The sequence below is a fragment of the Neofelis nebulosa genome, chromosome 4 (assembly GCF_028018385.1).
Source record: "Neofelis nebulosa isolate mNeoNeb1 chromosome 4, mNeoNeb1.pri, whole genome shotgun sequence".
NCBI lineage: Eukaryota > Metazoa > Chordata > Mammalia > Carnivora > Felidae > Neofelis > Neofelis nebulosa.
Genome location: NC_080785.1, coordinates 122,170,894 through 122,196,952, shown reverse-complemented (window position 1 = coordinate 122,196,952; position 26,059 = coordinate 122,170,894).

Below are 26,059 nucleotides of genomic sequence, written 5' to 3'. Positions count from 1 at the left end.
CAAAAGAAAAAAGAGTAATTAATGGAGAAAAGACAGTCTCTTCAATAAACGATGCTGGGGAAATTGTATATTCACATATAAAAGAAGGAAACTGGACCCCTATCTAACACCACTCACAAAAATTAACTCAAAAGCAATTAAAGAATTAAATCTAAGAATGGAAACCACAAAACTTCTAGAAGAAGACCTAGGAAAAATGATCCTTGGCCTGGATCTTGGCAATGACTTTTTGGATATTATACCTAAAATATGAGCAACAAAATAAATAAGTAGGGTTATATCAAACTAAAAAGCTTCTGCACAGCAAAATAAATGACAAACATAATGAAATACAATTTACAGAATGGGAAAAACATATTTGCAAATCAAAAATCTGATATGGTATTAATATCCAAAATATACAGTAAATTTACACAACTCAATAGCAAAACAACAAATAATCCAATTAAAAATGGGCAAAGTCCCTGAATGGACATTTTTTCCAAAGAAGATCTACAAATGGCTAATGCATGGGATGTAAAAAGGGGCTCAAAATCACAAACATTAGGGGAATGAAAATCAAAACCACATGGAACTATTACCTTATGCCTGTTACAATGGCCATATCAAAAAGTCAAGACATAACAAATGCTGTTGATGATATGCAGAAAAGGAAACGTTTGTGCACTGTTGGTGGGAATGTAAACTGGTGGAGCCACTGTGGAAAATGGTATGGAGTTTCTTCAGAAAATTAAAAATAGAACTACCATATGATCCAACAATTTCACTTCTGGGAATATAGCTAAAAACAATTAAAACACTATGTTTTAAGAGAGATCTTTACCCTCATGCTTACAGCACCATTATTTACAATGGCCAAGACATGGCAACAACCTATGTGTCCATCAACAGTTAAATGCATAAGGAAGTTGAAGTGTGTATGTACACACACACACACACACACACATAGAAATGGTACTCAGGTATTGAAAACAAAGAAACCTTGTTATTTGAGACAATATGAAGGACCTTACCGAACTCATAGAGAAAAGAGATTAGATTTATGGTTACCAGAGGTGGGGGGTGGGTAGGGTAAATTGGATGAAGATGGTCAAAAGGTACAAGCTTTCAGTTAAAAGATAAATAACTACTATAGATGTAATATACAACATGATGACTATTGTTAATACCACCATATGGTATAATTGAAGATTGTTAAGAAACTAGATACTAAGAGTATTCATCATAAGGAAATTTTTTTTCCTTTTCTTTTTTTAAATATACATAGAGATGATGGATATTAACTGGACTTACTGTGGTAATCATTTCACAATATATTTAGGTCAAATAATTGTACTGTATACCTTAAACTCATATAGTGCTATATATCAATTATATTCCAATAAAACTGATAAAAGAAATCCAGCCCCACATAGTAGCTCATAACACACACTGCTATTCTTGGCTTTTAAGATAGTAATACAAACTTACTTTTAGCATTTTGTAGGTTTTTTTAAAGATGCTTAAACATATGTTCATTTTAGCAAGTTTCCATGAGTCCGCAGAAGTGCTTACCATGCAACTATCTTGGGTTTTCTCACTGATTCTGAATTCTGGTTTTCATACATGGAGTCAAAATCTTTAAAATTATTATTGTTTAAAATTTCATTTCTATGCAATGTACCATTTTGATAATGAACTATAAACTTAAAAAGAGAGAGAATACTTGAGAAAAGTCAGATCTCAGAAAGAAAAAAAGTGACATGTTGGTTTATAAGTAAGCAGTAGGTATCTATATTCTTTCTCAGTAGAACTGAATTTAAATATGAATTGAAATTATCACAAGGAGATTACTTGGCCTATATATAGCAAAGTGTTTATAATTAAAGTCAGTTTAATGAAACAAATACAGTATAATTATTAAGTGTGTGCTATACCTTGGAAGTCCAAGAATATTTGTCTACAAAAACATATTAACTAAGACATTTTTTTTCTTGGTTCTCTAGTAGGGGAAGAAGAAACCAAACTACCAAAAACCCACTCTCCCTGATTCTGTTGCCATTTTCTTTTGTGAAACTATTCTCCATTATTAATCTATCTGAGATAGTGGGAATATTGCAATGGCTTTGCCCATCACAAAGTCCCAACCTCCTGACAACCATGAAATGGCCCAAATGTACTGGAACAGAGGAATGCCAGGAATTTGTTGGGCTTTAAAGAAAATAAGGGAGTTCTTCCCACTGGGATAACAGAATTTTGTAGAAATGCTACTATGGATACAAGAACTTTGACATGGAAGATTATATAGAAGAAACATGAGTCCAGAGATGAGAAGAGAGCCCTTAGTTTCAGCCAGGCCTAAAACAAACCAACCTTGTATATTTTAGCTCAGTTCGCCTTCTGACTTGATCCAGTTTGAGCTCAATTTTTTATTTTGCCAGAAAAAGGCCTGATTTATATAGTATTTCATGTAACTATCAAACTAAAGGGAAGCTCAGAAACAGACCCTGTTAATCTACTTTTTCTGTTCAGAGAATTTAAATCTAACTATGCTTATTAAATGAAGGAGGGAACATTATTTTCCAATAGAAAACAACTGATAATACATGCACCTTCTTTTTTGGTAATGTTTGAATTACCAAGTATGAAATAAACTGAAGAGCATTGAGTAATTTTCAAGACACTTAGATGTATCTGCAAATCCCTTGGTCTCAAAAGGGTCTCATCTAAATGTTTCTTTTAAAATCAGGTACCATTTATAGGTAATATTTTATATCTACTCGTTACTGGGAATGGTTTTAATTTCCCAAGACCAAAATGCACTATGGGAAGAGGAGGAGTTCTTCCCATATAACCAAAATAAATTAAATTATTTTTCCTGATTCTCTTGTAGAAACCTCTTTTAAACAAAACAGGTGGAATCTTGTTTAAGTCCTGGGTAGCAAGTGGGAAGAAGCTTCAAATCTCAACATTTGATGCTTATGTGGATAGTGAAAATTGATAGTGTGAAAAGGAAAAGGGCAAACAAAAATGAGAATAGTTTACAAATTATCTTTGCTAGCTTCCTGAAATTTAGTAAGTTTCTGGGGGAAAAGAAGAGCTTTATAATTTATTTTTATGTTGGTATCTAGAAGTATTAAGAGATGGGCTAAGTCTACTGAGATAATACGAAGTATAGCATTGAGAGTTATTCAGATGATTAATTCCAAAAGAAATTGATTATGGAAAAGGAATATAAATTTTGGAGAGAATTAAACTAGCAATGCAAATTTATTAAATCATCTGTATAGCTTAATCATTTCTTTACCACTTTGCCAGAAAGAGCTCCTGGTTTGTAAATCTTCCAACAGAGCCCATTACAGTACAGACTTAATAGCTGGTGGCCATTGTCATTATTACTATTGTTGATATGTCAAGCAGGTGAGAAGAAAAGCTATATCCCCTTTATATTTATCATATATAGCATATATTATATGTAGGTAGCATATATTATATATATATAACATATAATATCATATATATATATGATTTCCAGAGAATATACATAACATATATATATATTATTTATGTACATATATATTACATATTTTATTTTTATATACTGTGCATATATACATATAATATGTATGTCCATGTTATACACAAATGTGTGTATATTATATAAATGCATTATAATTCCCAGGTTAGATTTACATAGTTATATTTCACAGGTTAATGCATATGGCAGTAAAAACTGGAGAAGTTGGTAGTTGGAGGCAGAGGGTTCAAGCAGAGATGAAAATGTCTGGAGCAACTATCATGGAATGTTTGCTATTTGGGTATGTATGTACCAGCCTGTGTCAGCTACATCAATTGGTGATGTGCATGGAGTCTCTGCCCAGAGATCTTTCTCCTGTGTCCAGGGTCCATTACTTGGTGCTAATCAGTCTCCAAAGAAAACAATCATTTATCTTTTTTGCATTTATTTATCCTTCACACTCCAATAAGTTAGTGTCATATTACCCCATCCCCTTTTAGGGCACTTCTGTAGATTCCCTCCCTCAGGCTTACATATCTGGTTCATTGTCAAAGAACACTTCTGTTATCTGCTCAACAGTAATCCTCATTTAAGAGGCCTGCAATAAGGGCTACAGATGTTTCTGCATCTTTAGGGTATTCTTATTTATATAATAGTTTCAAGGATACTTCATTTTTTTTCTTTATTTGCCTATTTTTTGTTTTTTCCTACTTCATTGGTTATTTTCTCTCTGTCTCATTTGCTGATTTTCTGATCAACTTAGGATTGGTCTCTTCCTAAGTAAAGTCATCATGTCACAGGGCTATAATGCCATCATAGGCCAACTGCCTATTTTATTACTCTAGTCTTGACTGCTCTCCATCTCAGGGCTCAACTGTCCAACTGACATTGGCACTTCACTAATATGCATCATATATATATGTATGTGTGTGTATGTCATATATATGTGTGTGTATGTTTGTGTATTATATGTATATCATATATATAAGGTAGAACCGATTCCCATGATCCCTAATCCCCCATCTATTTCTTCTTCAGAATTCTTCGTCTTAGAAAACAATACCACCTGTCAAAACACAAGGAGTGTTGATTCTTTTATTTAACCCTTTCATCCTTTTAAATTCATTGGGAAGTTCTACTGATTCAATTTCTAAAATATATTCCAAACACAGTGCTTCACTTCATTTATACTGTTATCATTCTAACTAGAGCCATTAGCACTTAATGAAAAGCTTGAATGAAAGTACCTCCTAACTGGTCTTACTTTCTGACTCATGCCCTTGATACAATGTTCTGAGTAATCAATAGCTTCTTAAAATGTTCATAAGATCAAATAATTCTCCTATATAAAACCTTCCATTGACCTTCTACCACTACTAGAATAAAACAATAACTCCTTCTATTTCCAGTAAACAAGTCATCTAGCTCAACCTTCAACTACAGCCTCCCTTATTTCTATTCTCTATTTCTAGTGGCTCTACCTTCTTTCTCTGCCTCAATCATAACACCTTTACTCCTATGTCAGGGCCTTTGCACTTGTTATTTCCCCTCCTGCAATGATCTACACTTCTTCCCATTTCTGTGTTCTCCTGTTTGAGATCTTGATTAATCGTTAGAGAGGCTTTCTCTGTGATTCCACCTAAGGTACAAATACAGTGAAGTTCTATCCACGTTACCCTATTTTGTTTTGATTAATTTCTTTAATATCAGTTTAACTGCAAGAAGTAACTTTTCTGTGGTTGTTTAGAAATGATTTGCTAATTATTCAGCCCAATACTATTGAATATATTCTCATTTGTTAAGAGCAGAGACCTTGTTTGTCATACATCGTGTTCCCAATGCCACAATCTATGCCCAATACATAGGAGTTCAAAAAATATATTCCCTGAAATTAATAATGAATGAATGAGTAAATGAATGAATGTTTACACACTTTTATAAATCAACAGTTGGGGGATTTGGCCCAGTCAGAAAAGTCAGGAGGGCTTCCAAGCTGAATGACATTTTAGTAGATGTTTGATGACACTGTAAACCTGATACTTTTGTTTCTGATAGCACTGGGAGGATCAGGAAGTTGGGAAGTTGAACATTTCTGGCAAGAGTGATGGCATATGCAAAGATTCAGTGGTAAGAGGAAGCGTGGTGTACTGGAGGAACAAACAAAACATGTGGGCATGAAACTAAGTGGGCAAGGCAACTGGTGGTACGGTGCAAACTTTGTTAGAAGCAAAACTGTATGTGGAGTTCTAATACATTCCCAAAGCTCACCAACAGTTCCTGTCCCTTTTGTTCTTTAAGGACAAAAAGGGACATATATATATTTCACCAATTAAAAATTGACAATTTGGGAAGATATAAATTCCCAGCAGAGAAGACTGACTTCCTGTGATTTGCTTATTGGACTACACTCTTCTGGAAGGAGCTTCCTACTTCCTGTACAATGCCAAGCCCAGGCCTGCCATACTAGGAATTTGGTACTAGAATGTTCTTGGGGAGCTATGGTGGCAGCCCTTGGTTGTGTGTCGAAATACATGGACTTTCATCCCAGGATTGCTGTGTAAGATCAAGATCCTTATGCTTCAATGTTAAAGCATGCTGCTACCCATTGGTCTCATCTATTTCTATGGCTCATGCATACCCTACCTTTCAGAGTTCCAACTTTGGGTGGGGGGGGCGGGAGGGGAGAGGGGATTAAGGGGCAGGGAAGGCAGAATATAGAGCCCGCATTTAATTCCAGAGGAAGAAAAACCGGAAATTGAATCCTAGCTCTGTCAGTTATTACCAAAATGACCATGAGTGAAGTATCTCACCTCTCCGGTTTTTCAGAATTAAATAAAATAATGTATTCCCAGTCCTGAAAAAGTGATTGATAAACAGTGATAGCATAAGTGAAATGAATGATATTAATCATTGTGGTTATTAATCTTACCCTTCTGTAAAATTTTTTCTAATTAAGACTTAATTCTGTGGCCACTCTGTAACAGTGATTCTCAACTGGGGACAATTTTGTTGCCCAGGGCACATTTGGCAAAGTCTATGGACATTTTTTTTTTTTGTCATAACTCAGTGGGTACTACTGGCATGTAGTTCGTAGAGATCATAGATGTTGCAAGAAATTATAATGAACAGGATAGTCTCTTGCCTCACCCAACACAGAAGTATCTGACACAAAATGTCAATCGTGCTGCAAATGAGACACCCTACCCTATAATATCAGTCACTGTAACTCTCCCAGGGGAGCAGAAAGCTTGGGAAATGTTCTTCCTTTCCAAGTTTACTTACCTTCCCTAGCTCCCACTGACTCAAGCAATTACATTTTGCCCAAACACAGTAGGAAGTAAATAACATTTTGATTAATTGAATGCAGGAAAAGGAGTGGTCTGTCTCCCCCTACCCAACTCAGTTAATTTTTGAAAGAAATATTTGGTAAACTGAGAGTACATCTGTAGTTAGAATTCAGATTACAAGGTTTCATAATTTAATTAAATTGGCCTTTCAGTCTCTATCCCTTAATTTACTAAGTGTTTAGAAGCAGGAGTAAATCTTAATAACTGCAAGCCTCTTAGGCAAAAATTTATCTCTAGAACATGCCATCAATTTAGCTACAGGGTTAAATTGTTTTACTTTATTTGTTCTGTTCAGATCCCTGCAAGACAGACACATTTGGAAGAGACTTTCTGCTTGAAAGACTGTTGCAAAAGTGGCCTGTCATACTCTTTCTTGAAAGGGAGGATGCTGACTTAAGGGAAATGACAATTTCATGTACCCTATCTAAGGTTTAAGAAACGACCTAAAGTCAAAAAATAAGCCTATTTTCAAGAGGCAGAGAGGAGCACTTAGGATAAAATGGACTGAAGTTTGTGCTTCTCAATGCTGGCTGCATATAAGAATCACCTGGGAAGATTAAAAGCATACAAATGCCTAGGCCACCACCACCCCCACTCCCACCTGCGTGATTTTAAGCAAAATCTCTAAATGGAGCCTAGGTAGCAAAAGGTTACAAATATCCCCATCTGCTTTGTAGATACTGCCAGGGTTGAGAACCCTGGCTTAAGTGAAGAAATAAATGTCTATTACATTAACGTTTGAGCGATTTTGGAGAGCTATACTAGGCAATATTGCTGGGTTGTTTTTAATTTACAACAATAATAGATGTCTTGCTATACAGGGAACCAACAAATCTTACACATCATTAGTAATATTGCCTTACATTTCTATTTTCATTGTCAATTTTAGAAGACCCATGCATACTTAATTCTCAAAGAGTAATTGGAAAACACATTTCATTTTTTTTTAGATGGAAAAAAAATGAGCTCAGAAAGCCCACTGGACTTACCCAAATTCAAGTTGGTTGGTTCCTTCTTTCCTCCATTCATTTATTTCTTCAATAACATATATTGAGTGTCTGTGTGATGGAGACTCATGAGTTAATACTTCAGGACTTACAGAAGCAGGACCCCGAATTTCAGGCGAGAGAAGGCTCCAGAGCAAAAGGAATGTGGTATTATAAAGGAAATGAAAATAGGTTTCCTGTGAAAAGTTTTCTGTCATAGGGTGCTGTGGCAGAGATCTTACAATTTTTAATCCATTGGAATTGGTATTGCCTTCTCTTCACATCTCAGCTCCTTTTCTTCAGCATTTATGATCTCTTCTCTCCAATCCAGGCACTTAATCTCAGTTTTCAACACAAAGTCCTCTTTGTCAGACTTTTCTCATCCCATTGTGGTGCTGAATATCCTCCACATGTTCCTCTGCTCCAACGATCAGTGTTCTCTCACCGCCCACCCACTATATTGACCATGTGACCGAGGGCTAGCCAATCAGGTTTCTCTGTTCATGGTGATTGGTCTAAATGTGAGTATGTGTTTCCAGCGTGGCCAATCATAGCTCTTCACTTGAGGATACAAGGAGACAGTATATCTAATTTGTGGCTCTTGAGCTGCGAGATGTCTTGTCTGTTTTGTCTCTTGAAGAGATAGTTGTCTGTGGCATGAGACACTAAGGTCAGCTAAAAGAGGAGGCACGACAGGCAGAATCAGGTGATGGAGAGAGTGGGAACTCGAACTATATGGGGCTGTGCCCTGGATCCACCTGTGCCTTCGACTTCCCAATTATATAAGCTAATAAATTTCTCTTGAAGTATGAAGGGAGAATGAGTTGTATTTGTCAGTCTTGTAACAAAATAACCTGATTATTATACCCAGTGTCTTAAAGACTTGGGGCATTTGAATATAGTTTTGCTTAACCAGTTTCAGCTCATAATGGTGCTGTCATACATAATTGAAAATCTTAAGGACAATCCTCCAATCATAGCCTTTGGCCTTGGCTACAAAGGATATCCCTCTAAGGATCATGGAGTATGAAGCTTTTTAGTGCAGTCATTCTCCAAGTGCTGTACTGGACCAGCAGCATCAGCCTCACATTTGTTGTTGTTGTTGTTGTTGTTGTTGTTGTTGTCGTTGTTAGAAAGGCAAATTCTCAGGCCCCTCCCAGGATTTACTGAATTGGAAACTCTAGGTGGAGCTCAGCAATCTGTGGTTTAAGAACCTCTCCAAGTGATCTTAATGCATGCTAAAAGTAAAGAAGTAATGTTGTAAAATCAAAACATGCCCACGCCCTTTTTATGAGAGGTATTTAAAGCTCATTTTGGGTGAAAATATTTAAAATGCTTGTCACACACACACACACAATCTTATTTGTCTAGATAGTTTTCCAGACCTAGACAACCTGGAAATGTCTTAAATTACTTTCAATAATGACAACAAATAGTAAAAGTCATAGGTCAACTTCACTGAATGCCTATTATATACCAGGGATCACACCACTTCCTTTAAATGTATTATTTCCTTTTTGAAAGTTGGGACAGTGGAATTTTTTTGGATTCACTGTCTCGCTGAAATGAGTTCTCAATACCTTGGCAATAATCCCTGGATTAATGACTCCATAGGTACATTTCTTCTATGTATGGGATGCATTTTTGAGGCCCCTCTTATTTTCTCAGAAGAGATACCATCATTCGAAAGAACCAATGAAAAATTCTTGATGTAAATAGGAGAAGCTTTTGTGAGGAAATTAAGATTGGAAATTTCTTGCAAATAATTCAGTATTTTCCTGTTATTACATAAGCATGTGTGACCCAGGTGGAATCATGGCACAATTTACAAGCCATCTGTTAGAAATATGGTAACTTGAAACTAATAATAATAATAATAATATGATACTGTGGAGAGGGAATTATACCTTATGTATCTGGCTGCTGTCATTTTCAATGCTGATCCATACCAGCCAGCTGAGCATCTTAATAATTACCTAACGGCTAGTGGAAGGTATACTTTTCTGACTCTGAATCAGATGATCTAAATGGAGCCCAGGAATCCATACTATATGAAAAGGGACCAAGGACATTCAGTTAGACCAGAACCTTTCTAAATGAAGATTATTGGTGTATAGACTGTTCACTGATTGTTTGGGGAAATCATCATAAAGGCTATGGGAAGTCTGTAAATGACTGCCACTTTAATCTGTTTTCTATTCTGAATTCTGGTGTGAAGTTTTATTTAAAGAAAGAGGTACTGCAATTATTTTATTTATTTATTTTTAATATATGAAATTTACTGTCAAATTGGTTTCCATACAACACCCAGTGCTCATCCCAAAAGGTGTCCTCCTCAATACCCATCACCCACCCTCCCCTCCCTCCCACCCCCCATCAACCCTCAGTTTGTTCTCAGTTTTTAACAGTCTCTTATGCTTTGGCTCTCTCCCACTCTAACCTCTTTTTTTTTTTTCCTTCCCCTCCCCCATGGGTTTCTGTTAAGTTTCTCAGGATCCACATAAGAGTGAAACCATATGGTATCTGTCTTTCTCTGTATGGCTTATTTCACTTAGCATCACGTTCTCCAGTTCCATCCACGTTGCTACAAAAGGCCATATTTCATTTTTTCTCATTGCCACGTAGTATTCCATTGTGTATATAAACCACAATTTCTTTATCCATTCATCAGTTGATGGACATTTAGGCTCTTTCCATAATTTGGCTATTGTTGAGAGTGCTGCTATAAACATTGGGGTACAAGTGCCCCTATGCATCAGTACTCCTGTATCCCTTGGGTAAATTCCTAGCAGTGCTATTGCTGGGTCATAGGGTAGGTCTATTTTTAATTTTCTGAGGAACCTCCACACTGCTTTCCAGAGCGGCTGCACCAATTTGCATTCCCACCAACAGTGCAAGAGGGTTCCCGTTTCTCCACATCCTCTCCAGCATCTATAGTCTCCTGATTTGTTCATTTTGGCCACTCTGACTGGCGTGAGGTGATATCTGAGTGTGGTTTTGATTTGTATTTCCCTGATAAGGAGTGATGTTGAGCATCTTTTCATGTGCCTGTTGGCCATCCGGATGTCTTCTTTAGACAAGTGTCTCTTCATGTTTTCTGCCCATTTCTTCACTGGGTTATTTGTTTTTCGGGTGTGGAGTTTGATGAGCTCTTTATAGATTTTGGATACTAGCCCTTTGTCCGATATGTCATTTGCAAATATCTTTTCCCATTCCGTTGGTTGCCTTTTAGTTTTGTTGGTTGTTTCCTTTGCTGTGCAGAAGCTTTTTGTCTTCATAAGGTCCCAGTAATTCACTTTTGCTTTTAATTCCCTTGCCTTTGGGGATGTGCTGAGTAAGAGATTGCTACGGCTGAGGTCAGAGAGGTCTTTTCCTGCTTTCTCCTCTAAGGTTTTGATGGTTTCCTGTCTCACATTCAGGTCCTTTATCCATTTTGAGTTTATTTTTGTGAATGGTGTGAGAAAGTGGTCTAGTTTCAACCTTCTGCATGTTGTTGTCCAGTTCTCCCAGCACCATTTGTTAAAGAGACTGTCTTTTTTCCATTGGATGTTCTTTCCTGCTTTGTCAAAGATGAGTTGGCCATACGTTTGTGGGTCTAGTTCTGGGGTTTCTATTATATTCCATTGGTCTATGTGTCTGTTTTTATGCCAATACCATGCTGTCTTGATGATTACAGCTTTGTAGTAGAGGCTAAAGTCTGGGATTGTGATGCGTCTTGCTTTGGTCTTCTTCTTCAAAATTACTTTGGCTATTCGGGGCCTTTTGTGGTTCCATATGAATTTTAGGATTGCTTGTTCTAGTTTCAAGAAGAATGCTGGTGCAATTTTGATTGCGATTGCATTGAATGTGTAGATAGCTTTGGGTAGTTTTGACATTTTGACAATATTTATTCTTCCAATCCATGGGCAGGGAATGTCTTTCCATTTCTTTATATCTTCTTCAATTACCTGCATAAGCTTTCTATAGTTTTCAGCATACAGATCTTTTACATCTTTGGTTAGATTTATTCCTAGGTATTTTATGCTTCTTGGTGCAATTGTGAATGGGATCAGTTTCTTTATTTGTCTTTCTGTTGCTTCATTGTTAGTGTATAAGAATGCAACTGATTTCTGTACATTGATTTTGTATCCTGCAACTTTGCTGAATTCATGTATCAGTTCTAGCAGACTTTTGGTGGAGTCTATCGGATTTTCCATGTATAATATCATGTCATCTGCAAAAAGCGAAAGCTTGACTTCATCTTTGCCAATTTTGATGCCTTTGATTTCTTTTTGTTGTCTGATTGCTGATGCTAGAACTTCCAGCACTATGTTAAATAACAGCGGTGAGAGTGGGCATCCCTGTCGTGTTCCTGATCTCAGGGAAAAAGCTCTCAGTTTTTCCCCATTGAGGATGATGTTAGCTGTGGGCTTTTCATAAATGGCTTTTATGATGTTTAAGTATGTTCCTTCTATCCCAACTTTCTCAAGCGTTTTTATTAAGAAAGGGTGCTGGATTTTGTCAAAGGCCTTTTCTGCATCGATTGACAGGATCATATGGTTCTTCTCTTTTTTTTTGTTAATGTGATGTATCACGTTGATCGATTTGCGAATGTTGAACCAGCCCTGCATCCCAGGAATGAATCCCACTTGATCATGGTGAATAATTCTTTTTATATGCTGTTGAATTCTATTTGCTAGTATCTTATTGAGAATTTTTGCATCCATATTCATCAGGGATATTGGCCTGTAGTTTTCTTTTTTTGCTGGGTCTCTGTCTGGTTTAGGAATCAAAGTAATACTGGCTTCATAGAATGAGTCTGGAAGTTTTCCTTCCCTTTCTATTTCTTGGAATAGCTTGAGAAGGATAGGTATTATCTCTGCTTAAACGTCTGGTAGAACTCCCCTGGGAAGCCATCTGGTCCTGGACTCTTATTTGTTGGGAGATTTTTGATAACCGATTCAATTTCTCGCTGGTTATGGGTCTGTTCAAGCTTTCTATTTCCTCCTGATTGAGTTTTGGAAGCGTGTGGGTATTTAGGAATTTGTCCATTTCTTCCAGGTTGTCCAATTTGTTGGCATATAATTTTTCATAGTATTCCCTGATAATTGTTTGTATCTCTGAGGGATTGGTTGTAATAATTCCATTTTCATTCATGATTTTATCTATTTGGGTCATCTCCCTTTTCTTTTTGAGAAGCCTGGCTAGAGGTTTGTCAATTTTGTTTATTTTTTCAAAAAACCAGCTCTTGGTTTCGTTGATCTGCTCTACAGTTTTTTTTAGATTCTATATTGTTTATTTCTGCTCTGATCTTTATTATTTCTCTTCTTCTGCTGGGTTTAGGCTGCCTTTGCTGTTCTGCTTCTATTTCCTTTAGGTGTGCTGTTAGATTTTGTATTTGGGATTTTTCTTGTTTCTTGAGATAGGCCTGGATTGCAATGTATTTTCCTCTCAGGACTGCCTTCGCTGCATCCCAAAGTGTTTGGATTGTTGTATTTTCATTTTCGTTTGTTTCCATATATTTTTTAATTTCTTCTCTAATTGCCTGGTTGACCCACTCATTCTTTAGTAGGGTGTTCTTTAACCTCCATGCTTTTGGAGGTTTTCCAGACTTTTTCCTGTGGTTGATTTCAAGCTCCATAGCATTGTGGTCTGAAAGTATGCATGGTATAATTTCAATTCTTGTAAACTTATGAAGGACTGTTTTGTGACCCAGTATATGATCTATCTTGGAGAATGTTCCATGTGCACTCAAGAAGAAAGTATATTCTGTTGCTTTGGGATGCAGAGTTCTAAATATATCTGTCAAGTCCATCTGATCCAATGTATCATTCAGGGCCCTTGTTTCTTTATTGACCGTGTGTCTAGATGATCTATCCATTTCTGTAAGTGGGGTGTTAAAGTCCCCTGCAATTACCACATTCTTATCAATAAGGTTGCTTATGTTTATGAGTAATTGTTTGATATATCTGGGGGCTCCGGTATTCGGCGCATAGACATTTATAATTGTTAGCTCTTCCTGATGGAGAGACCCTGTAATTATTATATAATGCTCTTCTTCATCTCTTGTTACAGCCTTTAATTTAAAGTCTAGTTTGTCTGATATAAGTATGGCTACTCCAGCTTTCTTTTGGCTTCCAGTAGCATGATAAATAGTTCTCCATCCCCTCACTCTCAATCTAAAGGTGTCCTCAGATCTCAAATGAGTCTCTTGTAGACAGCAAATAGATGGGTCTTGTTTCTTTATCCATTCTGATAGCCTATGTCTTTTGGTTGGCGCATTTAATCCATTTACATTCAGTGTTATTATGGAAAGATACGGGTTTAGAGTCATTGTGATGTCTGTATGTTTTATGCTTGTAGTGATGTCTCTGGTACTTTGTCTCACAGGATCCCCCTTAGGATCTCTTGTAGGGCTGGTTTAGTGGTGACAAATTCCTTCAGTTTTTGTTTGTTTGGGAAGACCTTTATCTCTCCTTCTATTCTAAACGACAGACTTGCTGGATAAAGGATTCTCGGCTGCATATTTTTTCTGTTTAGCACACTGAAGATATCGTGCCAAGCCTTTCTGGCCTGCCAAGTTTCAAAAGAGAGATCAGTCACGAGTCTTATAGGTGTCCCTTTATATGTGAGGGCACGTTTATCCCTTGCTGCTTTCAGAATTTTCTCTTTATCCTTGTATTTTGCCAGTTTCACTATGATATGTCGTGCAGAAGATCGATTCAAGGTACGTCTGAAGGGAGTTCTCTGTGCCTCTTGGATTTCAATGCCTTTTTCCTTCCCCAGTTCAGGGAAGTTCTCAGCTATAATTTCTTCAAGTACCCCTTCAGCACCTTTCCCTCTCTCTTCCTCCTCTGGGATACCAATTATGCGTATATTATTTCTTTTTAGTGTATCACTGAGTTCTCTAATTTTCCCCTCATACTCCTGGATTTTTTTATCTCTCTTTTTCTCAGCTTCCTCTTTTTCCATAACTTTATCTTCTAGTTCACCTATTCTCTCCTCTGCCTCTTCAATCCGAGCCGTCGTCGTTTCCATTTTGTTTTGCATTTCATTTAAAGCGCTTTTCAGCTCCTTGTGACTGTTCCTTAGTCCCTTGATCTCTGTCGCAAGAGATTCTCTGCTGTCCTGTATACTGTTTTCAAGCCCAGCGATTAATTTTATGACTATTATTCTAAATTCACTTTCTGTTATAGTATTTAAATCCTTTTTGATCAGTTCATTAGCTGTTGTTATTTCCTGGAGATTCTTCTGAGGAGAATTCTTCCGTTTGGTCATTTTGGATATTCCCTGGAGTGGTGGAGACCTGCAGGGCACTTTCCTGGTGCTGTGGTGTATAACTGGAGTTGGTGGGCGGGGCCGCAGTCAGACCTGATGTCTGCCCCCAGCCCACCTCTGGGGCCACAGTCAGACTGGTGTGTGCCTTCTCTTCCCCTCTCCTAGGGGCGGGATTCACTGTGGGGTGGCGTGGCCCATCTGGGCTACTTGCACACTTCCAGGCTTGTGGTGCTGGGGATCTGGCGTATTAGCTGGGGTGGGTTGGCAAGGTGCGTGGGGGCAGGAGGGGCAGGCTTAGCTCGCTTCTCCTTAGGTGATCCACTTCAGGAGGGGCCCTGTGGCAGCGGGAGGGGGTCAGATCCGCTGCCAGAGGTTTGGCTCCCCAGAAGCACAGAGTTGGGTGTTTGCGCGGAGCGAGCAAGTTCCCTGGCAGGAACTGGTTCCCTTTGGGATTTTGGCTGGGGGATGGGCGGGGGAGATGGCGCTGGCGAGCGCCTTTGTTCCCCACCAAGCTGAGCTCTGCCATCTGGGGGCTCAGCAGCTCTCCCTCCCTTTGTCCTCCAGCCTTCCCGCTTTCGGAGCAGAGCTGTTAACTTATGACCTCCCAGACGCTAAGTCGCGCTTGCTGTCGGAACACAGTCATCTGGCCCCTCCGCTTTTGCTAGCCAGACTCAGGGGCTCTGCTTGGCCAGCGAGCCGCCCCTCTGCCCCGGCTCCCTCCCGCCAGTCCGTGGAGCTCGCACCGCCTCGCCGCCCTTCCTACCCTCTTCCGTGGACCTCTGGTCTGCGCTTGGCTCCGGAGACTCCGTTCTGCTAATCCTCTGGCGGTTTTCTGGGTTATTTAGGCAGGTGTAGGTGGAATCTAAGTGATCAGCAGGACGTGCGGTGAGCCCAGCGTCCTCCTACGCCGCCATCTTCCCTCCTCTCTTCCCTACCTCTCCTGCAATTATTTTTTTAAATCACTATTTTGGTTTATCCTTTTGTTTAGGTTTATAGGATTGGGACTGGAAAACAGGACTTCTGACTCCTGTTACAGTGTTCTGCCTGCACCAGAGAGCCAATAAGGATCAAATACCATTGTGGGAAAGAGTTTTCTTGGCATTTTCTAGCTTTCCAACTATAAGGCGGGTTTAGAGATATGATAATTTGGTCAGGTTCTGTGTGACTTCTAACTTGGGATATCATTTAAAGTCTTAACCTTTCTGGACTTTGCTTGTTCATTCACAGAAATCTACTGAGAAGTTATACAGCTGCTGTGTGCACACACCCATGCCTTTTCGGTGATAGCTGGAGGAAAAATAAAGGTGTATTAAGTTTAGGGTTTAGAAGCAGAGAAACTTGCACTTTCCTTTCTTCCTTTTTCTGAGGTCTCCTCTTTGATTTGAAAGTGCATCTTCTTGAGGAGATATACTAGAACACAGTTTTAAGATTCCTATCCCGGGGCGGGGGGTGGGGGGGGGATGGAGAAAGAAACCTTATTTTATAAAACTTTGAAATGGCCAGTTTCTGATTATGAGATCTCAACCTGGTTTTGGAGAAGACTGAAAATTAGTCACTGACAGACATAGGTATAAAGATATTTAAGGCAGAGGTTCATAAAATAGGGTCCATGGAAAATCAGGGAAGAGATTTGTACATATAATCTGTGTAGGACCCTTATCCTCCTAAACCATCCCCCCACACACATATATTCTGTCTCAGAGAGGATGTTTCTAAGTTTCCTTTGTAAAAATGAGACAAGCAACAGAAAAATAATCATTATGGCCCCTCTTACTAACTGGGATACCTTCTGTTGGTGGCTACATATGTCCATCTAGTAATCCACAAAGGGCTGGTTTTGTGCTCAACAGATGACTACAGGGCCGTATGAAATTCCTTTCCTTATACAGCATTGCTAGTTTTATTTTTTGTTTGTTTTTCTTTAGTGAAAAGAAAAGATATGTTAACCTGAAGTAAAAATGTAAAGTAATTTTACCAAAGGAATGTCCAAGTCAGGGTGTTAAAACCTGTGCCTCTTGTTTAGATAACATGTCCCATTGTTTTATCCAAATGAAAGGGGTAATAACTCAGAATTCTTCAGAGAAGCAAAATCAATGGGATGTGCATCCACAGAAAGAGATTTATTACAAGAAATTGGCTTACATGTGTATGGAGGTGGGCAAGTTCCAAGATCTGCAGGGTGAGTCGGCAAGTTGGAGACTATGGCGAGTCAATGGTGTAGCTCCTGTGAAATCCAGGTGCCTGAAAGAGAGAAGAAAGTGGGTCTTTTATGGGCATTCAGCTACATAGAAAAATGATCAGAACATCACATGTGGGCAGACTCAAAGGTTAAGTGAAATTGTTGAAAGTGTTCTAAATTATACTGTGTTTCTTCAAATCCTAGTGTTAGGAAATTAAAGTCGCAATAGTATTTAAACTATTTACTGTGTACTTTAACCATTGGCATTCATAAGTTTGCCCTTAAGTAGTTTCATACAACTTTTCAAATAACTTTACGGAATCAAAAGAAATCACGTTTGCCTATAAATTATCCCAGAGCAAAGAGAGATGATGATGGAGGGGACTTGTTTTCATCATAGTACAGTAATTTAATTTTACTTAGACCTGTAATATATTGTTCCCCTAATGGCCTCCCAGCCCCAACTCCCAGTATGGAGCCCAGTATGTAGTTGGGAAGCCTATGACTGAAGAAATTCTCTGTTGGCCCAGGAGATTATTTCTAAACACCTTTATTCTTTTGTTCCTGTTCTATAAATCCTTATACCAGCACACTTTGAATGTGGTGTAAGTATCAACCCCCAAATAAGAAAGTAGATTCTGACAGAGCTATATAATCAAAAGTAATTTTCCTTTTGCGACTATTCCACAAAGAAAAAAAGAACACTTGAAGTTGTTCAGCTACTTCCATTGTCTTACATTAGTATTCTTTTTTGAGAGTTGTCAGATAAAGCTAGGGCAAAGCTGAAATAATAATATCCTGTATCATTTTATTTTTTATTTTTGTATTTCTCCTCTAACTTACTGCCTGTCTCTTTTCAGTGTTTCCTACCATCCTTTTATATTGCCTGCTGGGCCAATCTTTTCTCAAATCAAACAGTTGAATTTTCTTATTATGTTTCAAATATCTTAAAGATGCTCCTGTGTTTCCAGGACTCCTTGCAGCTAGGCAACAGTCCTATGAGCTCTAGCCCACATGGGGAGAAAAGAGGGTGTGTAGCTTGGAAGGCTTGGAAAAGGAAGCAAAGGCTTGAGTTCTAGGATCCTCTATGTGCTGATTTTACTTTGGAGGTGAGTGAGCACAAGATTAAGATAAAGGCAGGTCACAGTAGAGGCATCTGGAGTTTTTCAGAGAATATGGTGCAAATTTGTCTTCCAATAAAAACAAATGAAAAAAAGAAACATAAGTTTTAAATATTAAATCTTCAGAGAGGAAATTTCTCACCCCAAATCAGGGCACAGCAAATTCTAAGCTCAGAGATACAGATGCAAGTGTGATGCTGTTTAAAGTTGGCGGAGAGAGGTGATAAACCAGGGTAGCACTGACAGTCAGGGATTCACCTGGTTCAGAATGTGGGTGCCATTACTACTGGAAAGTTGAGGAGGAAAGCCTAGGACATATTTCATGCATTGAGAGTCCAAAGGGCCACTGAGGAAGAGGGATTTGCCTTATGACCTAGATCATATATTCTTTATACTGCTGCCAAAACTTCTTGACTTGGGAATGATGTGGCTGTAAGTATAGATGCAATCTGCCTTCATGACTTTGGAAATAGCTGATGGAAAGAGCTCCCTTGTGCTATTCACCTTCCAACATAACTAGAAATAATAATAACAAAAGACAACCTACATGGCACCCTTAATATTTGTCAGGCACATTGATAAGTGCTTTGCATACATGACCTCACTGAATCTTCCCAGCAATACAATGAGCTATCACTATTACCACTTCAAACATGAGGAGATGAAGTTGAACAATATGAAGTACATTGTCCATTCATCTAGAGAGTGCAGGAAAAGGAATATGATTCCAGCAGCACAAGATACATAATTTGCAGGATCCTTTGTTAGAAAATATTTTTATCTTTACATTTAAAGCAGCTTTGTTGAGGTATAATTGATAATAAAAGCTGCATATACCCAATGTACACAATTTGATGTGTTTGGAAATATGCATACACTGTGAAATTGTCACCAGTCAAGGTAATAGATATATACATCACCACCAGAAGTTCCTTGTGTCTCTTGGTTTTGTTTTGTTTGTTATTTTGTTTGTGGGTGTGTGTATTTGTATATGTTTGTGGTAAGAACACTTAACATGGGATCTACCCTCTTAACAAATTTTTAAGTGATCAATGCAGTATGGATACAGATATTGATATTGATAGTAATATAGGTACTGTTGTACAACAGATCTATAGAACTTATTCATCTTGTATACCTAAAACTTCATATTCATTGAACAACAACTCATTTTTCTCTCTCCTCCCAGCTACTGGAAACCACCATTCTCTTTTTTCTTCTATGAGTCTGCCTATTTTAGCTACTTCCTAATTGGAATCATGAAATAGATGTTCTATGACTGACTTATTTCACTTAATACAATGTCCTTCAGGTCACTACATGATATCACAAATGGCAGGATTGTTTTCTTTGTTGAAGCTGGGTAGTATTCTGTTGTGGATTATATCATATTTTCTTTATCCATTCAACTGTTAATGGACATTTGGATTGTTTCCCTATTTTGGCTAGTGTGAATAATGCTGGTGCAGATATCTCTTTGGTGGTGGTGCAGATATCTCTTTGATGTAATAATTTCAATTATTTTGGATATAGCCCCAGAAGTGGGATTTCTGGATAATATGGAGTTATAATTTTAATCTTTTGAGGAATCTCCATACTGTTTCCCAATAGCAGCTTGCAACATTTTACTTTCCCATACAGTAGTATACAAGGGCTCCAATTTCTCTACATCCTCACCATTGTTTTTTATCTTTTAGATTTTTTTTGTTTTGATAATAGCTAATATAACAGGTGAAGTCATATATCACTGTGGTTTTGATTCGTATTTCCATGATGATTAGTTATATTGAGCAATTTTTCATATACCAGTTGGCAATTTTTATGTCTTCTTTGGAGAAGTGTCTATTCAAGTCCTTTGCCTATTTTTAATTAATTAATTTATTAATTGCTCTTGAGTTGTAGGAATTGGTTGTATATTTTGGATATCAGACCCTTATTATATATATAGTGTGCAAATTTTTCTCCTATTTTTTAGGTTGCCTTTTCATTTTGTTGTTTTCTTTACTGTGCAGAAGCTTTTTAGTTTGATGTTATCCCACTTGTCTATTTTTGCTTTTGTTGCCTGTGTTATTGGTATCATATGCAAGAAATCATTGCTAAGACCGAAGATTTCTCCCTATTTTTTCATCTAAGAGCTTTACAATTTTAGTTCTTACATTTAAGTGTTTCATCCATTTTGAGTTTAATTATTTTCTACGATGTAAGATAGGGGTCCAGCTTCGTTCTTTTGTATATCACTATCCAATTTTTCCAATACCTATCCTATTGAAGAAACTATCCTCTCCCCATTGTGTATTCTTGGCATCTTTGTGGAAGATCAATTGACCATATATGTGTAGATTTATATGGGGGCTCTCTTTCTATTCTATTGGTCTATATGTCTGCCTTTATGCCATTGCATATTGTTTTCATTACTGTAGCTTTATAATATTTTTTTCAAATCAAGAAGTTGGTGGCCCCACCTCGGTATTTGTTTCTCAGGGTTACTTTTCTATTTGGAGTCTTTGTGGTTCTATATGATATTTAGGATTTTTTTTCTATTTCTGTGAATAATGCCGTTGAAATTTTGATTGGGATAACATTGCATCTTTCGGTCACTTTGATAGCATAGATATTTTAATAATAATTTATTCAATTCATGAACATGGAGTGTCTTCTCATTTGTGTTTTCTTTAATTTCTTTCATCAATGTTTTATCATTTTCAGTGTACATATCTTTCATCTTCTTGGTTAAATTTGTTCCTAAGTATTTTTTTATTTTAGATGCTACTATAAATTAAGCATTTTCTTAATTGTCTTTTTGGATAGTTTATTCTTAGCATATAGACATGAAACTGATTTTTATATGTTGATTTTGTAACCTGCAAATTTACTGGTTTATCTTAATAATTTTTTTTATTTGTTGTTGTGGAGACCTTTTTCTTGCCTAATTACACTGGCTAGGAATTCCAGGACTATGTTGAAAAGAATTAGCAGGCATGGGAATCAAGATTTTGTTTCAGATCTTAGAGAAAAATATTTGAGTGGTTTACCACTGATTGTAATGTTAGTTGTGGGTTTTTCTTATATGGCCTTTATCATGTGGAGGTAAATTCCACCTAAACATAGTCTGTTGAGTGTTTGTATGATAAAGCTGTGTTCGATTTTGTTGAATGCTTTTTCTGCATCTATTGAGGTGACTATATGATTTTTATCCTTTGTTATGTTAGTATGTTAAATATCACTTATTAATTTGCATATGTCAAACCATCCTTGCATCCTAAAAATAAATCCCACTTGATCATGGTGTATGATTCTTTTAATGTGCTGTTGAATTTGGTGCACTAGTATTTTATTGAGGATTTTTCTGTCCATCAAGGATTTTGGTCTGTAATGTTATTTTCTTATAGTGTCTTTATCTGGCTTTGAAATGAGGATAATGCTGACTTAGTAAAATGACTTTGGGAGTATACCTTCCTCTTCAATTTTTAAAGAATATTTTGAGAAGGATTATTATTAATTCTTCTTTAATTATTTGATAGAATTCACCAAGGAGACCATCTGGTCCTACTATTTTTTGATGTTGTTGGAAGGCTTTTATTACTGTTTCATTGTTCATACTTGTTATTGATATGTTCAGATTTTCTATTTAAAATTTTTTTTAATGTTTATTCATTTTTTGAGAGACAGAGAGATACAGAACATGAGTGGGGAAGGGGCTGAGAGAGAGGGAGACAGAGAATATGAAGCAGGCCCCAGGGTCTGAGCTGTCAGCACAGAGCCCAATGTAGGGCTAGAACCCATGAACTTGGAAATCATGACCTAAGCCAAGGTCAGATGTTTAACTGACTGAGCCACCCAGGCACCCCATATTTTCTCTTTCTTCATGATTCACTCTTGATAGGTTGAATATCACCAGGAATGTATTGATTTCTTCTAGGTTATCACATTTTTTGGTCTCTTATAATCCTTTCTATTTCTGTGGTGTCAGTTGTAATGTCTTTTTTTAATATATTATTTCTTTTATTATAGTTATCTTTTTTCTTAGTCTAACAAAGATTTGTTAATTGTATTTAACTTTTAAAAACAACTTTTTGTTTCCTTGATTGTTTTGTTTTGCTTTTATAGTCTGCATTTCACTTATTTCTTCTTTGATCTTTACTGTTTCCTTCCTCTCCTAAGTTAAGATTTAGTCTGTTCTTCTTTTTCTAGTTCCTTGTGGTGTAAAGTTAGGTTGTTAATTTGAGAGCTTTCTTATTTTTAAATGTAAATAAAGTGCATTCTTCAAGTTGAAACTAAGGGACACCAAACAGCCACATGAAAGCATGTAAAAGTGTAAAACTCATTGGTGGGGTGCCTGGGTGGCTCAGTTGGTTAAGTGTCCAACTCTTGATTTCAGCTTGGGTCATGATCTCACGTTTCATGAGCTTAAGCCCTGCACTGGGTTCTGAACTGACAATGTGGAGTCTGCTTGGGTTTCTCTCCCTCTCTTTCTTCCCCTCCCTCCTCTCAAAATAAATAAACTTTAAAAAGTAATGGACACCTGTGAAACTTTTCTAGTTTTATACTATTCTTCCTTCCTTTAAGAAGGAAACCTACCTAACAAAAAGGCTTAGAAAAAGACTTTTTGATGCCAGTTTCTCAAGGGAATCTTGTGTCCTCAAATCTTCCATGATTTAAAATTTCTTTAATTAAAAAAAAATTTAATGTTTACTTACTTTTGAGAGAGAGAGAGAGAGACAGAGAGAGAGAAAGGGGGATGGAGGGCAGAGAGAGAGGGAGATATAGAACCTGAAACAGGCTCCTGTCTCTAAACTGGTAGCAGAGCCCAAAGCAGGGCTCAAACTCACAAACCATGAGATCGTGACCTGAAATGAAGTTGGTCACTTAACCAACTGAGCCACCCAGGTGCTCCAATCTGCCATTATTTTAAACCTTTAAAATAGACCATGCCATTTTCTGGAACTCCCTGTATCCAAATACTAAAATTAAAGGTTACTAGTACTTTCTGTACAAGTCCACTCTAGTGGACTAGTCCACTAACTACACTCTCAGGAATAGGGGTCTGTAGCTGGCCCCAAACACAATATAGCACTTCTCAGGACACAATAAGAAGTCAGACTTGGAACTATCTGGTCATTCACAGCTATTCCTCATTATGGAGATAATAATAACAGGGCTATTAGAAAATAAAATCATGGTGGATTTGGAAACTATTTAGCTTTCTAAATTCACTCCAATGTAACTAATTAATTGTCTACAACATATCCTTTCATTCTTCTCTGACTTTTACCTTCTGTTTATGCCTAACCCAACAGTCTCTTCTCTCTTGCCTATCTACTCTTTACTTCTATATGTCAACCTCATCTCTTATAAAGTCCATTATTGTCCTCTCTTTTTCTCCCCCTCCTTCCTCTGAGTGATTTCTTCTTCCTCTACCAGTCTGTAGTCCTGGAAATTCATTTACCACCCTCCAAGCCTTTGAGAAGATAGTCACTTCCAATGAGATATCAGTGTTTTACATTTGGGGCATTTTATTCTGGCAATGATGTAACTTTCCAGTGTAAACGTGGTAAGATCCAACAAGATATATTAAAGTGCACATGCCCTCTGAGGCACTGTGTAAATCGAATCAAGTATTTCCATTATCACAACTTGAGTAGCAGCAACCAGCAGTAGTCTGCCCTTGAAGTGTTTATTCTCATCTAGGCCTGATCATGCATTTATGGGTTAATATTTAAATACTCTAAGACTTGTTTTTTAGTATATTTTAAAGTAGTAGTGTGATGGTGATTTTATCTTTCTATTTCTATTACAGGGGACCACAGGTGGTATCCACCGTGGCCCAGACATGCATATTACTGCAAAATGTCTGGTATTTTTATAGCTGTGGCTTGGAGCTCTCATACATTGCCGATGAGATGAAGTGCTATGCTCTTGGTTTCTGTAGTGATTTTCTTATCAGTTGTGGGGTTTAAAATACCTCCAGGAAGACCTCAGAGAACAGTTGTTCCAAGCGGCTTAGTCTTTTTTCCTCTCCTTTCATTTTCCTTCATTTTTTATTTATTAATTTACTTATTTTGAGTCTCTATGGGTAAAAATATCTTATTGGGGCTAGTTTTGCTCCAAGAAAGGTAAGACTATTGAAAAGAACTATAGCCATCAAATTTCATGGAGGGAAGGGGAAAAGAAGAGGAAGGTTACAATGAAAAGGACCCTGATTTTTACATAAATAGACAACAGATAAAAAAGATTTCAGAAAATACAAGGGATATATCAATCAGTTTTCTCTCTCTTTGAAAAGCATAGCAATATGATTTTATGTCTGTCAAATAGATTCTAAAAGGGTATCTTCTGAGTTAAAATTTTGAACCATATATTTTTACTCATATGTGGATACTGAGAAACTTAACAGAAGACCATGGGGGAGGGGAAGGGGAAAAAAAAGTTACAGAGAGGGAAGGAGGCAAACCATAAGAGACTCTTAAATACTGAGAACAAACTGATAGTTGATGGGGGTAGGGGAGAGGAGAAAGTGGGTGATGGGCATTGAGGAGGGCACCTGTGGGGATGAGCACTGGGTGTTGTATGGAAACCAATTTGATAATAAATTATATTTAATATAAAAAAAAGAGAACCACTCAAAAATAAATAAATAAAATAAAAAATAAATTAAAAATTTGAAAAAAAAAAGAGAGAAAGAGAGAAAGAAACAAACTTTTGCATTAAGTACACCTGAGCAATGAAGTAACTCTGGGTGGGAAGAAAGGGGCAGAGGAGCAGATTTTTAAAAAGTAATAATCTTAGTTTTGTTTTATAGTTGAACCATGAGTCAACATTTTCAATTTGGTCACTAGTTGGTTTTTTGTTTTTGTTTTTGTTTTTTTTTTTAAGATTTTTGAAAGTGAAAGGAATCTATTACTGGCTTTACTACCATGATCAAATATTCTAGGCATTCTTATGCCTGAAATTTCAATTTTACACAAGGCACTTTCAACTGCAGCTGCTGGAAAATACTAGTTTATGAGATGTGAGCGAATTCAATTTGAAAAAAAATTTGTAGAGCTTTTAGTCTGTGTATAGCACTGAACATCATGGAGTGTATGAAAGAAGACATCATGATGTAGCATATGACCAGCAATGTGGAAAAATTCCAGGGCAATATGAAACAGCTGGTGGTGGGGCTCAAATGTGGCAACACTGTAATTACTTGGAGGGATCCAAGGAGGGAGGGATTGTGTCAGGTAGAGTGAGGCTTGAATAAATGCCTAAAAGGGGGGTGCCCTGGGTGGCTGATTTGGTTAAGGATCTGTTAAAAGTTCAGGTCATGATCTCACGGTTTGAGTTCCGCCCCGCGTCAGGCTCTGTGTTGACACTGCAGAGCCTGGAGCCTGCTTCAGATTCTCTGTCTCCCTCTCTCTCTGCCCCACCCCTCTTCGTTCTCTCTCTCTCTCTCTCAAAAATAAACATTAAAAAAATTTTTTAAAGAAATGTTAAAAAGGTTTCCATGCACCTAGGTGGCTCAGTTGGTTAAGCATCTGACTGGATTTTGGTTTAGGTCATGATATCATGGTTCATAAGATGGAGCCCTACGTCAAGCTCTGCACTGGTGGCATGGAGACTGCTTGAGATTCTCTCTCTCTCTCTCTCTCTCTCTCCCTCCCTCCCACATGTGCTCTCTCTCTCTCCCCCTC